Raw genomic sequence first — 16,027 nt, forward strand, 5'->3', positions numbered from 1 at the left:
AAAAGCAGTGAGTTAAAGGCAAAAGGATTGCCAGGAACATGGCTTTTTTATTCTCTGGGTTTCTCTCCAGATTTCTGTTCTTTTGCATAATGACTCCAATCTGTTGTGCACCTGTAGTTCTGGGAAATGATTCTTTTTTAATCGCTTCAACAGAGACATGGATGCTGAAGTTGCCAATTGCTAAGCTGAAAAACTCCACGCTCAGAACATCTAATCCATTTACTCTTTTTGTAGATCAGCACTCTTCGGGTGTTTGCAGTATTACACAATATATCCATATAATAAAAATGTGTATTTATATGCAAAATGTGAATTGAACAATCATTTATGTATAGAAATAAGATTGTAAGAGTTAAATTTATTCATGGCACTAGTAGAAATGATATTATGTTATGTTCTTGTAGTTTTACATTCCCATCCTCCCACGATTTTTGCTCCTTGAGTTGAACGTGCATCTAGAATATAATGTACAGTTTTAATCCGTATTCCCCACATTTCTGGTTTTCTTTTTATAAAACACATATGGGTTTGTACAAACATTAATATTAATATGCTTTATTTTTATTTATTTTTGTCTTTTTGAGATAGGATCTCACTATGCAGTTCAGGCTGGCCTTGAGCTCACTTTCTAGCCCAGGCTGTTCTTGAACTTGCAATGATCCTTCTTCCTCAGCCTTCCAAGTGCTGGGATTACAGGCGTGCGCCACCATGCCTGGATAATATGCTTTGACTTATAGACTTTAGACAACTTTTTATGATTTGAAGAAGTGACCTAAGAACATTTAAAACATTTATTTTAATACTCTACTCACCATGAATAGTTTGACGTTGTAAAAGTTCTCTTGTCTGCTCTGGACAGAGGAACTTCCTAAAAAAAGGAACGGTGTGCACTATCAGTGACAAAGATGAAAATGCAATTTCTGTTTCAACCTTATATGGTTGTGTTTGCTTCATGGATTCACATATTACAGGCTTAATTCTCAGTTTATAATTCTCATAAAGCCTTTAACAAAGTCAGTGTTCAACAAGTAGTCACGAATTGACAGAATCTGGTAACATGAAGGAGCTATTGGAAATTTTTTTAGTGTAAACATTGCTTTAAGAGACCACTAATGGGTATATTTTATAGCCATGAAAATCTCTCCATTCATGTTTTTATACCATTGAATTTACTAATTTGAAATACCAAAGCTATTTGCCACTAGTTCTGCTTTAAAGAAGATAGGTCCATAAAGTCATACTGGACAAATGGCCATTTTGCTTTCTCATAACTTAAAAAACACACAGAAATCACCTTTTTTTAAAGTAGGTTATATCTTCAGCAATATAACATTGAAAACAGAGAAATTATTGCAAACTGCCTTTAGTCTTCAAATTTCTGTGCTGTATTTGCAGAATTGAGGAAGAGTATGATGTTTAAATTTTATTCTCTTTCCTTAAGAGACAAAAATTGAGCCTCAAAAGTGTTATGTAAATTGTGTAGGTACTTAAAATGGTCCAGAGGCTTAGACACTTACCAGGTCAGTGAGAGGAAATTGGTGCTTCCCTTGGACTGAAGCAGGAAGGGAAATTTTGAAAAAGCAGAGAATGTGTAATTAAAAAAAAACATGTAATGTATTCCAGTTGTTGACTCCTCTATATGAACCTCAGCTTTTAAAAATTTTAAAAATACATTAGTGCAAGTTTGGCCTTAGTCTGTATGTCTGTTTGGTGTGTTCTTACTGGAAGTTTGTTAATTCAAGGCACACATTTCTAATAGCCAAATTGAGAGCTCAGAAATAAGTGATCACAATTTTTAATCACATGTAACTTGGCATTTTAACTTACCTGGTGGCTTGATAGGTATGTTGTAAGGTTTATGCTATATGTTGTTTACAATTTTTAAATTTCTTTTAATAGTCATTTTCTAGCAATGAAAAATTTCCACCTTAACAGATTCATAGCCTATAGTACTCTTTCTCAGCCCACAAGGTGGCGATGGTCTACAACAAATAGTATAAAATTGGCTCTCCCCCCCCCCTTATTAGTTCTTCAAGACTTTGCAACAGTTTTAAGGATTTTCAGTCAAACATAAGAGATTTCATCAAATTTTCCCCTATGTTTTGGGATCATGTAAAATATTTTAGAAGCTTTTTAAAGTGTTGTAACACAATGTATTTAAATTTCAAGAAGTATATAATTACTTTCACCAACTATGAAAGGTAGGTAACCACTTTTTAATCATATAGCTCTATTAGCTCAAGCCAAAGGTTAATTTTACTTTCTAGAAAGAAAACTACCTAAAACAAGATAATATTATGGAACACTTAATCAACACAATTCAGATCTCCATGCAATTCAAATGAAAAAAATCATAGGCATTGCAATACACAAAAACATTTCATTCATTCATTCATTCATTCACTCACCAGATATTTATTATGTACAGTGTACTTACCACACATTAATACTTAACTATCCAAACCAGAGTTAACTGGTTTTTCTATTTTAGAAAATTTTCCTTAAACACAGGAGGAAAAAAAAAAAGGTGAAAAAATGTGCTACCACCAGGTGGTGACAAAAGATAAAATTTGCACTTGCTCATGAAGTCGGTGTTTCATGAAATACTGGACCACACCACATAAAAGTAACTTCTAAATGTCATAGGAATTTCAAATCTCATTCTGAGCATTTTTTATTCCTCAAAATGGCCTACTTTTAACAGAATGATGTTCATTTAATAAATACTGCCAGTACAGCTGACAGTTTTAGTCAGCAGGAGACACCTGAGACGACACAGTAGGAAAGTTTAAACTCCTACTTGCATTTTTCTTTCAGTCAGGTTGCAAGTTATTGATTAGCTGACTGAGACAGGAATTGTTTTTAACCTCACTTCCCGATATAATTATTGAAAAAGAGTAGCCCAAATATTTTGATAGTGATTTTTGCTAATGATATGGAGTAATATTTGATGATTTCTAAGCTTCTGTCCCCCTGGAATAATGTATGACTTTACAGTGATCCTTATTGAAAGTTAATAGTGGAATTGTAAATTACTGTGGCTCACTGTCAAGCCCGTAGAGCAACTGGGAGCTCAGAATCACTGACATTTGGGTATTTTGCAAAACAAAAGGAGACCAAGAGATGGAAGGAGAGCAAAGGAGAAGGAAAGAGACAAAAAAAAAAAAAAAAAAAAAAAGAATTAAGATGTGTTATGTACCCACAATGACTGTAATCATTATGCATTGCAGCCGTGCACTTGTGCTTCCTGGTCTTTCTCACCCATGGAAAATCTGCTTGCTTAGTTCACTGGAGTCAATGCATCCATTGCGTGGTGCTGGAAATACTAGCCCAGAAAGCCTTCTTGTCTTTGATGGCCTACAGGGCCCCATGAGCCGAGGAGAGAGAGCTGAAAGCTGGCTTGAGCAGCACCATGTCTAAGTGTGGGAGGTCTCCCTGCACCTCTCCCCGTGAAGGAGGAAAGTCAGATCAATCCCTTTTAATTTTGGCATTCTGCCTCTGCTACCTCTTTGCTTTGTGACTTAAGGGGATCCATACTGTCTGTGGGCAATAGATTCCCTGAAGGTAAAATGAAGGAAACCCTGAGCTGAAGCACTGTAGCAAAGATGAGAAAGAACATTGCTGTGGAACATTCAATAGGTAATGACTGATTCATACAGGTAAGGCTTTAAAAGTAGACAAGAAGGGGTTAGAAAGTGGTCCAGTTTACCAGGGGGATCATAGGGAATGAATTGTGATGAAGCATTGTTTCTTGATACCTGGAAAACTTAAAACAGACTAGCGTGTGGTGGTCACAACCTTCTTGTTTTCCCCTTTAATTAACACATAGTAATTGTGTGTATTTTCGGGGTACAGTGTGATGTTTCCACATATTTGATACATCCTTCACTTACTTTTAGGCTGGAATGAATAGTAGGGAAGGGATAGAGTTCAATTTAAGGGTATAAAGTTATAGTTAGGTAAGAGAAATGAATTCTGTTGTTCTACTGTTCAAGAGAGTGACTATGGTTTTCAAGACTGTATTGAATCTTTCAAAGTGGCATAAGTATTTTAAATGACTGAGGCAGGCTGTTCTTCTACAGCCAATAATTTTAATTATTATTGGACAGTACAGCACAGATACAAAGTGCGTGTGGTTATAAAACGTTCATGGCACATAGTGCAGAATAAGGGGCAGTCAATGATTAGTGCATGTATGGGATGAAAACCAGCACAAGAAGAACTGAATGAAATGATTTTGTATATCCAGAGAGATTAAAAGTTATCAGTTCATGAGATCTGCTTGTGAGTTGTGCAGAAAGTTAAACTGGTGAATTTCATATAAAGATTCTCTTTCACCATGCTATGTGTTGTTTGGAATTTCTTCAGTCTGGAAACTAACTTTAAAACTCCAAGAGTGAACTACTCAGACTGCTTGTGCTGGACACCTGTGTCTTGCTGCCTGCCTGATTCTCCTGGCTCCTGGCCACTGTTGCTGCTGTATACGCAATACTTGGGCAGATGTGTCCTGCTAGTGCTTACCTCAGCTGCACCCTGTGACTTGAGTCCTTTCTCCCCTGGGTCTCCCTGGATGATAGCCATGCAATTGTAAGTGGAAAGCACAGGGTATTTAAGCACCATGTGGACACCGTTTTTTGTTGGGTGTGGGGGGACAGGGTATCACTATGTAGCCCAGGCTTGCCTTGAAATCCATGTGGAAATATTGACCAAAATAGGCATCAGTGGAACGTGGTTCCTCTTCTACCACTTCAGAGAGAGCATAGAGGACCACGATAGATGTCCCTTCAGAAGGTTCTGAGAGAATCCAGCCCCAGTTGTCCCTAGCAATGACCAGCTTAATTATACATCTTGTATTAATTGTTCCCCTTCTGTGTCATTCTTTGCAGTCCCCCTCTCATTCCCTAAACCTGCTTAGCTTCCTCCTGACCTCCTTTCTTGCCCAGGGACTGAACGCACTCAAGCCCTTGTCTCAGGGTCTGTTCTCTGGACTCAACTGAGTTGAAAATGATGAGTACAGGAAATGTAGAGAAGATCACTCAGTCATGGAGTGATGATAGGGTCCTTATGCTGATGGTGAGTGGGGTGGCAATAGCCTCTTGCAGGCAGTGGTAATATGATCTCAGAGACATTTTCATGGCATAAAGGTTAGGCTTAAGCAACAGTAGTGGTACCTAGTATGAGGAAAAGAGAACCTTAAAAGTGTTCATAATTTAAATGGCTTTTTAAAGAAATTTTATTTTAAAGAGAAAAAATAAAACAAAATTTCAAAGCAACATTATAGAATAATAATGGTTAATACATTGAGTATTGTTATCTTTACATTAGTTACTCAAAGTACAAGATATAGACATTTAATTGTCCAAACAATCTTAGCACAAACTTTTATTATCAATGAACTAAGAGAAATTAGTAATATAACTATCTTAACATATATATATATGTTAATATATATATATTATATATAAGATATATATATATATATTCCTTTTCCTTTCCTTCTTTTCTCCTTTCCCCCATCCCAGTTTCACTTTCCTTTTGAACAGTTTCTTCCCATTTTACAATATCTGTTGTACATTTTGGTTCTTATTTACTTTTTCAGCTTCTCACACTAAGGAGACAATGCAATATTTACAAATGCAGGACTGATTTCTTTCACTTATGAGTGTGGTCTCGAGTTGCATCCATTTATCTGTAAAAGTCTCCAATTTGTCCTTATTTATGGCTGAGTAGTACTCCATTATATAAAAAGACTATGTCTTTTTTATCCATTCCTCATTTGATGGGCATTTGGGTTGTGTCCAAGTTTTAGCTATTACAAATTGTGTTGCTGGATGCACATGGATGCACATGTACTGCTGTGGTATGATGTTTTCAGTTCTTTTGAAAAAATATCCAGGAGGGGAATAGCTGGGTCAAATGGGACCTGTATTCCTAGTTTTATGAGGAATCTCCACACTGGTTGCCACAGCTGTTGCTCCAGCATACATTTACACCAACAGTGGAGAAGGGTTCCTTTTTCTCCACAACTCCTCCAACATTTATTAGTTGATTTCTTGATGATTAGTCATTCTTTCTGGTCTGAGGTGGAATCAAAGCTTTGTTTTAATTTGCACCTCTTCAATGATCAATGATGTTGAATATTTTTTCATATATTTATTTTCTGTTTGTATTTCTTCATCAGATAAGTGTGTATTCATCTCAGATGCCCATTTTTGGACTGGGTCTTTAAATTTGTGAGGTATGATTTTTTTTTTTTTTTTGAGTTTTTGTATGTTCTCCATAGCAAACCTTTGTCTGAGGAACAACTGGCAAACATTTTTTCCCACATTGTGGGTTCACTCTTCACTCTGTTGGTGCTTTCTCTTGCTGTGCAAAAGCTTTTTAATAAGATGAAGTCCCAGTTGTTTATTTTTTGCAATAGTTCCTGAGAAATTGGGGTTTTATTCAAAAAGTCCTTGCCTATACCAATGTCTTCAAGAGTTTTACCTATTCTATCATCCAGCAGATTTAATGTTTCTGTTTTGATATTTAGATTTTGGACCCATTTAGAATTTAGTTTAATGTATGGTGAAAGACATGGGCCCAATTAATCTTCAGCATGTGAAAACTAGTTTTTCCAGCACCATTTATTAAAGAGGCTATTTTTTGTCCAGTGAATGTGTTTGGCCCCTTTGTCAAAGATAGGGTGGTTGAGTATGTCTGGAGTTGTTTCCACATCTTCTAATCTGTTCCATTGACCTTCAGGTCTGTTTTTTTTTCCAATACCATGCTGTTTTTATTACAGTAGCTTTATAGCATAATTTCAAGTCAGGGATTATGATACTCTCTTCCTTGCTTTTGTTACACAGAATGGCCTCTGTTGTTCTAGGTCTCTTCTGGTTCCAAATAAATTTTAGGATAGTTTTCTCTACTTCTATGAGATATGCTGTTGGAATTTTGAATAGAATTGCATTAAATCTGTATAACTGTTTTGGAAGTGTGGTTATTTTCACTATATTTGTTCTTTTTACCGAAGAACAAGGAATCTCTTTCCATTTTCTGATATTGTCTTCAGTCTCCTTTCAGAGTATTATAGTTTTCAATGTAGAAGTCTCTTACATCCTTCATTAAATTGATTCTTACGTATTTCATTTTTTTGAATGCTGTTGCAAAAAGTGTTTGTTATTTGTGTACAGGAATGCTACTGATTTTTGAGTGTTGACTTCGTATCCAGCTATGCTACTGAATTTGCTTATTAAATCTAGCAAACTTTTAGTGGAGCTTTTGGGGTCTTCTGTGTAGAGTATCATGACATCTGCAAATAGTGATAATTTAACTTCTTCCTTTCCTCTCATAATTTTCTTTACTTCTTTCTCTTGTCTAATTGCTCTGACTAAAATTTCCAGGACTATGTTAAATAAGAATGGAGACAATGGACATCCTTGTTTTGTTCCTGATGTTAGAGAGAAAGCTTTCACTTTTTGTCCATTTAGTATGATGTTGGCTATTTGTTTGTCATAGATGGCTTTTATCACATTGAGATAAAGACCATCTATTCAAAATTTCTGTGAGTAGTTTTTTTTACCATAAATGGATGTTGAACTTTTTCTAATGCTTTTTCTGCATCTATTGAGATAATCATATGATTTTTTTCCTCTGTTTTGTTAGTATGGTGTATTACATTTATTAATTTGCATATGTTGAACCATCCCTGCATCCCTGGGATGAATCCAATGTGGTCATGGTATATAATCTTCTTGATGATTTGCTGCATTCTGTTTGTAAGTATTATTGTGGATTTTTCCATATATGTTCGTTAGGGAGATTGGCTTGTGATTCTCCTTCTTAGTTGGACCTTTTTCTGATCTTGGAATCAGGGTAATACTTGCTTCTAAGAATGAATTTGAGAGAATTGCTTCCTTTTTAATTTTCATTAAAGAGTTTGAGAAGTAGCAGCATTAGGTCTTCTCTAAATTTCTTATAGAATCAGCAGTGAATTCATCAGGCCCTGGCATTTCCTTTGTTGGTAAGTTTTTTATTACATTTTCAATTTCATTGACTGATATTGGTTTATTTAGGATTTTTATATCATCTTGATTCAGCTTTACTAATTTGTATGTAGCTAGAAATCTGTCCATTTCTTCTGCATCTTCCATCTTATTAGAATACAAGTTCTCAAAGTAGGTATAGATGATCATCTAGATTAATGCAGGGTTCATTGAGATTTCACCCTTTTCATTCCTCATTGCATGGATTTGAGTTTTTTCTTTCCCTTTTTTGGTTAGGTTGGCTAAGGGTTTGTCGATTTTATTTAATCTTTCAAAGAACCTACTCTTTAATTCATTGATTCTTTGTTCTTTTGATAATTGCCTCAGAATAGATTTTGGCAAACTGTGGCCATCTGTTTTTATAAATTGGGTTTTAGTGGCATAAAGTCTTAATGGTTTGTTTATATATTATTTATGGATACAGTTGTGATGCAAGGCAGAGTTACGCAATTGCTAAGGAGACACTATAGGACACAAGGTCAAAATATTTGTTATTCAGTCTGTAAACCACAAGTTGCCACCCTCATTGGAAGGAGAAAGATAGGGCAACAGGAAGAGGGAGTGGGAGAATTAGGCGAGGGAGAGTGGGAAGAGGAGAGAGTAAAGGAAGAGGATGGGGGGAGGGAAAATGGGAGTTGGGTAGAAGAGGACATTTTTTTCTAACTCTTAATTTCAAAGTATGTTATGAAAATCATCTTTAAATTAGAATGGGCTTCAATATAGCAGTTTTCTACTTAGTAGGCCATTTGTTTTTTCCTGGATGTGTATGTATCATATGAGCTGAGAGTTTTTGGGGTTGCTTTGATTTGGCTATCCTACTTTCTGATTTCCTCATAAATTTATTTATTAAACAACCTTTTACATTCACACTCAATAAGCAAACAGGGTCCTTAGTTCACATCAAGTGTGTATCTGTTTAGCCTTTTTAATTAGCAGTGTATGACAATATCATTGCCAATAATTAGAATTTTTTTCTTCAAAATCAAGCAGCTAGAAAGACCCTCTTCCAGAGGCCCCAAAGGGAAAACAAGAGTCCTGTGTGCAGTTTGTCCTTCTTTGTGAAGGCAGAAGTGGTCATACTGTAGCAGAAGATGCCCCCCCTCCCACGCCAGTATACTTCAGTTTGTTAGTTGCCCAGGTAATAGTACCAGTTACAGTTCCTGTTACTTTTGTTTCTTAGAAATGGCTAGTCACTGTGATGCATACCTGCTCGTTATGATGCACATTGTATAAACCAATCCCGAATTGACAGGCCATTCTGCCTCTGTACTTCCTGCTTGCTTATCTCATATAAGCCCTAGACCACCAGAGACAAGGGACTTATATTCTGGGAATGATCCCAATCAGTGCCCTTTGTCATAAGTAAATCTGCCTCTAAATGCTGGGTGTCATTTAGGTGTTTCTGTTTGCCATTGCACTAATTCAGGTCCAATTCTGAACGTCTCCAAACCAGGGAAGTCAATGGCAATGGTGTATGTATTGGTACAAGAGCAAAAGTGGAATGATATCCCAGCTCAGCAGGTAGGCAAGGGGGAGGGTCAAATTCTTTGCTTTTCTCCCCTTTACTCTATTTAAATCCTTAAGAGTTTGGATGATATTCACCCACATTGCTGAGTACAGTGTACTTTTCAGAGTCTACTAATTAAAATGCACATCTTATTTGGCAATTTATTCACAGACATATTCAGAAATAATGTTTAATCTGGGCAACTGTTAACCTAGTTAAACTGAGACATAAAATTTACCATAACACCATGCATATGACAGTCCCCAGTTTTTTCTAGTTTTTAAGGATGGATGTAATATTACTGAAAAGCATTATATTAATAATATCAATTTATATTTATTTAAGACAGATGTTATAGTATTAAACAGTGTATACATTATCTGAAATTCATAGAAAATATTTTGAATTTTTTACCATTTTGTGATATTTCTATATATACAAAACAATTTAAGGGTGAGACTTCACTCAACAGAAAATTCATTCATGCTGCATATACCCTATCTATCTATCTATCTATCGTACTGAAGGCAATTTCATGCAGTATTTTTAGTGCACCTGGCATTTTGATTTTGATTCCTCCCGTGAGGTCAGGAATGGAATTTTCCACATTGTAGTATCACGTCAGTGCTTGTATTAGCTTTCCCACTTGCGGGACAGAATTCCTGAACTTGCAATTTAAAGGAAAAGAGGTTTGTTTTGGCTTAAGGTTTCAGAGGTTTAAGTCCATGGTTGACTGACTCAAAGGCAAAAGCACTATGGTAGAAGAGTATGGCAGAGAAGAGCTGCTCACGTCATGGCATTTGGGAAGCAGAGAATACAGGAAGGCATATATATATATATATATATATATATATATATATATATATATGGTATAATTACATATTGGTAATTATATGTATAATTATAAATTAAAGAGCAAATAAAAGAAAGTGGGTGAAACAGAAGACATTCCAAGAGCTCTTCCAACCCATGTTATACCCAGGAGCTCTGTTCTAAACACCAGTGCTGCAAGGGAAGACAGAGAATACATATGGGATAATTATGAGAGATAGTAACAGAGAAGGCTCCAGTAAAGTTGGTCTTATTTTTTTATTTTCTGTAAAATTAGAAATTAAAACAATTTAGGTATTGCGTGCAGCAAACCAAAATTGTAAAGAAAAACCATATGAGTTTTAAAGAAAATATGAAAGATTTCTAACATGTTTTACCTAGATTCATCTCTGAGTTCAGAAATACCTCAGTTCACAAATGCTGTTCGAGAACAACTCAGTTTACAAACAGGCTTTGGACAAAATTTTACTTCTATTCTTGAACTCCACATCAGGTGAATGAACATGACCTCTGCTGTCTTCCTCAGAATTGTGGAATGAATTAAAGCTGGGAACGGAGGTATAACTGTAAGTGGGATCTCAGAACTTGGTTTTTAAGAGCAGATTGAGGCTGTCAGACAATCATCCCTGTCCTAAGCCCAGAAGCCATGATGAAAAGCAATCCTTGCCTGAGATTTAAGAACAGATTTGAAGTTTTTAAAAACAATAGGAAATTAATACCATGAGAACCAAACAGACAGAAAAACAAATTAGATTTTTGTCCATTTGTCAAGTCACAGATGTCTATGATTACTTGAACACATAAATGAGTTTATAATGAGAAAAATGTCTCTTGAAATGATGATATAACCCTTCAGACATTTACTAAAATTTAGGTTTTTATTATTTTTTTCTTTTCCTCTTTTAACATTTTGCTCTTGACCTTATGTAGTTAAACCAAGTACATTAATCCCACAATTTTATAAGAATATTATTCCCTGCAGAGAGTTGTTGACAGCTTTAAGAAGTTCACTGCAGGCAGAAAAGCCTTGGTAAGAAAATGTAGAAAAGTCAGTATTGGTACCAATTTTCATGACATAAGGACTATGTCATATTTTTCTCTGTAGCTTTGTGTATCTTGTTGTCCACTCTCCTTTCCCTTCCCTTTTCCTTCCTTTCTTTTTAAAACTCTTTAATGCATATGAGCAGGGTAGATTAACTAACAGCCAACCTGTAATGTCCAGCTGAACTGAATCAGTGTGGTTATGGGTGTGGAAGGCCCACCTGAGGATTGTTGCCAACAGCATAAAAGCAGAACTGGAGGGGAAGATGGTGCACTGTGGATTCTCCTGGAGAACTTGTCATGCTGGTTTTTCTGATATGAAGTCCTCTGTTCTCATCATTGGAGGAGTACAGCTCCTTGCTGTCAGTGAGGATGGCTGTGGTCCTTACCTTGAGCATCACTTCCTGGTTCCAATGCAGATTCCTCACTTTGCTGGCACAGATCCTTCATCCTGCTGGTGCACTTTTTTTAACTTCCACCACTCCCCTTTGGGCCTGCCTAGTGGAGATCCTTGGTACAGATTTGCATGAGACATTGTCATGGGCTCTAGGCCTCCAGCTGGACTCATACAGGACATTGGTGTGGGCTCCAGGCCCTCAGCTGGATTCTTTGGGTCTCTAGTGCTTGGACAGATCTCCTACACTCTTCTGCATTTGACTCTTTGGGTGGATATTATAAAATAATCATATAAACTGTGTGTTCTATATAAAATCTGTTCTTTTGTGAACCCTGAAACTACAAGAACCAGGAAACTACCTTGTGTCTAATGCAATATTGTATGGTAACAGCATATGTTTTGTACCCAAAGACTTCTAAGTCTTCCAAAGGATTGTTTCAATAATTGCTCTGAAATGTACATGGTGCTATATAATCCAAACAGACATGATAGAGATAGAAATCATGGGACAAAGGTGGAACCATTAATTTTGTCCAGGAAGATGGAAGGGATGGGGAAACATAAAAGCCTTCACAAAGGGCAGGTGGTTGTTTGATTTGATTCTTTTCATTTTATCTTTAGAGACTTTATAAATAAATTGTGCATGTGAGTATTATTTCAGTTTCTGTTCCTTTAATGAAAAAGTGAGAAAGTGGGAAGGTTCTCTTATTTTGGAAAGGATCATATGTTATATAAAAGAGTTTTTGGAGTCAGATATGGTGGTGCAAGCCTTTGATCCCAGCACTCTGGGAGGCTGAAGCAAAAGCATCACAAGTTGAAGCCAGCCTGGACAACCTAGCAACATAGGGAGATTCTGTCTCAAAATAAAAGTTGAAAAAAAAAAGGTGGTGGTGCTAGAAATGTAGCTTGTATGCAGGCCCTGGATTCAGCTCTGAGTGCTAAGGGAAAAAAAAGATGTTTCATCTAGTTTTTGGTTTAGCATAGTTCACTGTATATACTAGATAGCTTATTTTCTACATTCTACTAACGTCTTCATTAATAGTTCTGTTTAGAAGCAACACACCTTGATTGTTTCTTTTATATCTTTTTTTACATCTTCAATTTCATTGATATTGGGTTATTCAGAATTTTTATATCTTCTTGAGTCAGCTTTGGTAATTCATATGTATCTGGGAATATGTCCATTTCTTCTGTTTTCCATCCTGTGAGAATAAAGATTTTCAAAGTAGGTATTGATAATCTTCTCAATTTCTATAGGATCTGTAGTCATTTCACCCCTTTCATTCCTTATTGCATGAATCTGAGTTTTTTCTTTCCTTTTTTTGATAAGTTTGGCTAGTGGTTTATCAATTTTATTTATTCTTTCAAAGAACCAACTCTTTGTTTCATTAATTCTTTGCATTGTTTTCTTAGTCTCCATTACTTTAATTTCTGCCCTGATCTTTGGGCTTTGGGCTTGACTTGCTCTTCTTTTTCTAGAAGCTTGAGGTGCAGCAAAAAGTTGTTTATTTTTACTTATTCTGTTTTCCTGATGTGCTACTTCACCATTAAAAATTTCCTTCTTAGGACTGCTTTCATTGCATCCCACAGGTTACAGTATGTTGTATCTGCATTTTCATTTGATTGTACATATTGTTTAGTTTCTTCTTTAATTTCATCTGTGGCCCACTGGTTATTCAGGGGGCTGTTATTTAATTTCCATGTGTTTATGGGGCTTTTGCAACTTCTTTTGTCAATAATTTCATTGCACTATGGTCTGATAATATGCATGGGATGATTTCAGATCCTTTGCACTTGCTTAAGCATGTTCTATGTACTAGTATATGGTCTATTTTGCTGAACATACTGTGTGCAGCAAATTAAATTTTACTCTGATTTTGTTGGGTGAAACACTTTGTGAAGTTCTACTAAATCCATGTCTTCACAAGTTTGGTTCAGTTCTGTTATTTCTTTGCTGAATATTTGCCTAGTTGATCTATCTTTTTGTGAAAATGAGGTGTTAAAGTCCCCCATTACAATTGTGTTATTGTTTATTTTATTTTTCATGTTTGCTAAAATTTGCCTTATATAGCTGAGTGTTCCTGTATTTGGAGCATACATGTTTATGATTGTTGTTTGTTCCTCTTGCAGGTTTCCCCTAACAAGTATGTAGTGACATTCTTTATCTCTTTTGCTCATTCTTGGTTTGAAGTTCACATTGTCTGCAAACAGAATAGCTACCCCTGCTATTTTCTGGGTTCCTGTCACATGGAGTATTGTTTTCCATTCTTTGACTTTCAGTCTATGAATTTCCTTTTGAGTTATATGTGTTTCCTATATACAGTATATTGTTGGATTTGTTTCTTGATCCACTCTGCCAGTCTATTTCCTTTGATTGGTGAATTGAGGCCAATAACATTGGTGGCTATGACTGGTATATATTGGTTTATCTTTGTCATGTTATTTTCTGCCTGTTGGTTCCCTACTTTTCCCCTCTGATTAATTGCTTTCATTGCTTGATGATTCCTTTCTATTGTTGTCCTTGAAATTGTGGTTGTTTTTATCTCTTTATAGAATATCTTTCAATACTCTTTGTAGGGTTGGTTTGATGGTCATGAATTTCTTCATTTGTTCTTTGTCATGGAAGCATCTTATTTCTCCATCAATTTTGAAGGATAATTTTGCAGGGTACATTAATCTGGGTTGGAAGTTGTTTTCTTTCAGGACCAGAAATACTTCACTCTAAGCTCTTCTTGACTTGATAGTTTGTGTGGAAAAAATATGCTGTGATTCTGATGGGCTTTCCTGTGTAAGTGATCTCTTTCTTTAATAGCTTTTAATATTCTGTTCTTTTGCTGAATTTTTGGGATCTTGATTATTATGTGTCTGGGTGTAGATTTATTTTGGTTATGGCTAATTGGAGTTCTATATGCCTCACTTGTATGTCAGCTTCTTTACTCATGCTTGGGAAATTTTCTGGTACTACTTCTGCAAATAATCTTTTTAATGTCATTTGTGTTTACACCTGCCTTTTTATTGACACCTATCAGTCTTATATTGTTTTTCTTTGCATCATCTTGCTGCTGTTGAATTGTTATTTTCTGGTGCATTTTTTTTTCTGGTACTAGGAATTGAACTCACAACCTCGTGCTTGCCAGGCAGGTGCTGTGCCACTGAACTAAATCCCCAGCCTCTTGCCTTGATATTTTTAAGAGATTTTTCCTTTCATGATTGCTAGTTACAATACTTTCTTTAAGGTCTGAAAGTCTCTCTTCAGTTTTGTTTAAGTGGTTTTGCTAGCTTTCAGTGCAATTTTTAATTTCCTGGATATCTGTTTGAATCTGTTTCATTCATTCCAAGTCTTTCCTATGTCATTCACTCAAGGTTTCCAACATTTTTCTATGCTCCTCTATTTTTAACTATGCCTTCTTTAGATATGCTGAGCAATTTTCATTATTGTTGTCATTTTCCTTTTTTAACCTGAGAAATTATTTCTGATCTGATTTCTTCTATAGCCTGTCAGAGTTGTTTCTTTACTTCAACTACTGTCATTTCAGAGATATCATGTGTATGACTTCCAAGCTCTTCTATGTCAGTGTCTCCTGCATTTGTTCTGGATTAGCTGGAGGTCTGAGACTGCATTCTGCTCCTTTTTTTGTCATTTTTGAAGCTCCCAAAGTTCACCATGGCTCAGTGTCACTTCCATCTTGGTCTGCAGGACATAGCATGAGCCTCTTCAAGCTGTCCAAGGCTCAGAATTGCTCCTATGTTGGGGAAGGCAAGGAAGGTTTTCTTATGCACAAAAGAAAATGAATTGTCAAAAGGAAATGAATGGTCAATTTTACGAATATTGGAAGTGATATTTTTGTTATATAAATTTGTTTTATTTTCTTGGTGTTTAAAATAATGCTTCTTGCTTATTCAAGAAATAAAATTCATATTCCTTATCATACTCTGTAAGATGCACCCCACTGTAACTTTCTGTGAGTTTGATTTTCATAGTATGAAACTCTTTGTTTTAGCACATACAATTCTGCTCTTTATCTATGTACTTTTTGTTATCCTACTGTTCCTTCTTAAAACCTAGAACATTCTTTACTGTTTTGCATGCCTGAAAAATTATTTTCAATACTCTGTTTTCCTGGTGACTCCACATTGAAAAAATGCTTGATGGTGCCAATTCCTCCCTACACAGAGAAGAACAGACTGAGATAATAACAAGCTCCTTTCTCCATTTTTGTTAGT

The sequence above is a fragment of the Chinchilla lanigera genome, unplaced genomic scaffold (genome assembly GCF_000276665.1).
Source record: "Chinchilla lanigera isolate Chin_1 unplaced genomic scaffold, ChiLan1.0 scaffold00006, whole genome shotgun sequence".
NCBI classification, from domain to species: Eukaryota; Metazoa; Chordata; class Mammalia; order Rodentia; family Chinchillidae; genus Chinchilla; species Chinchilla lanigera.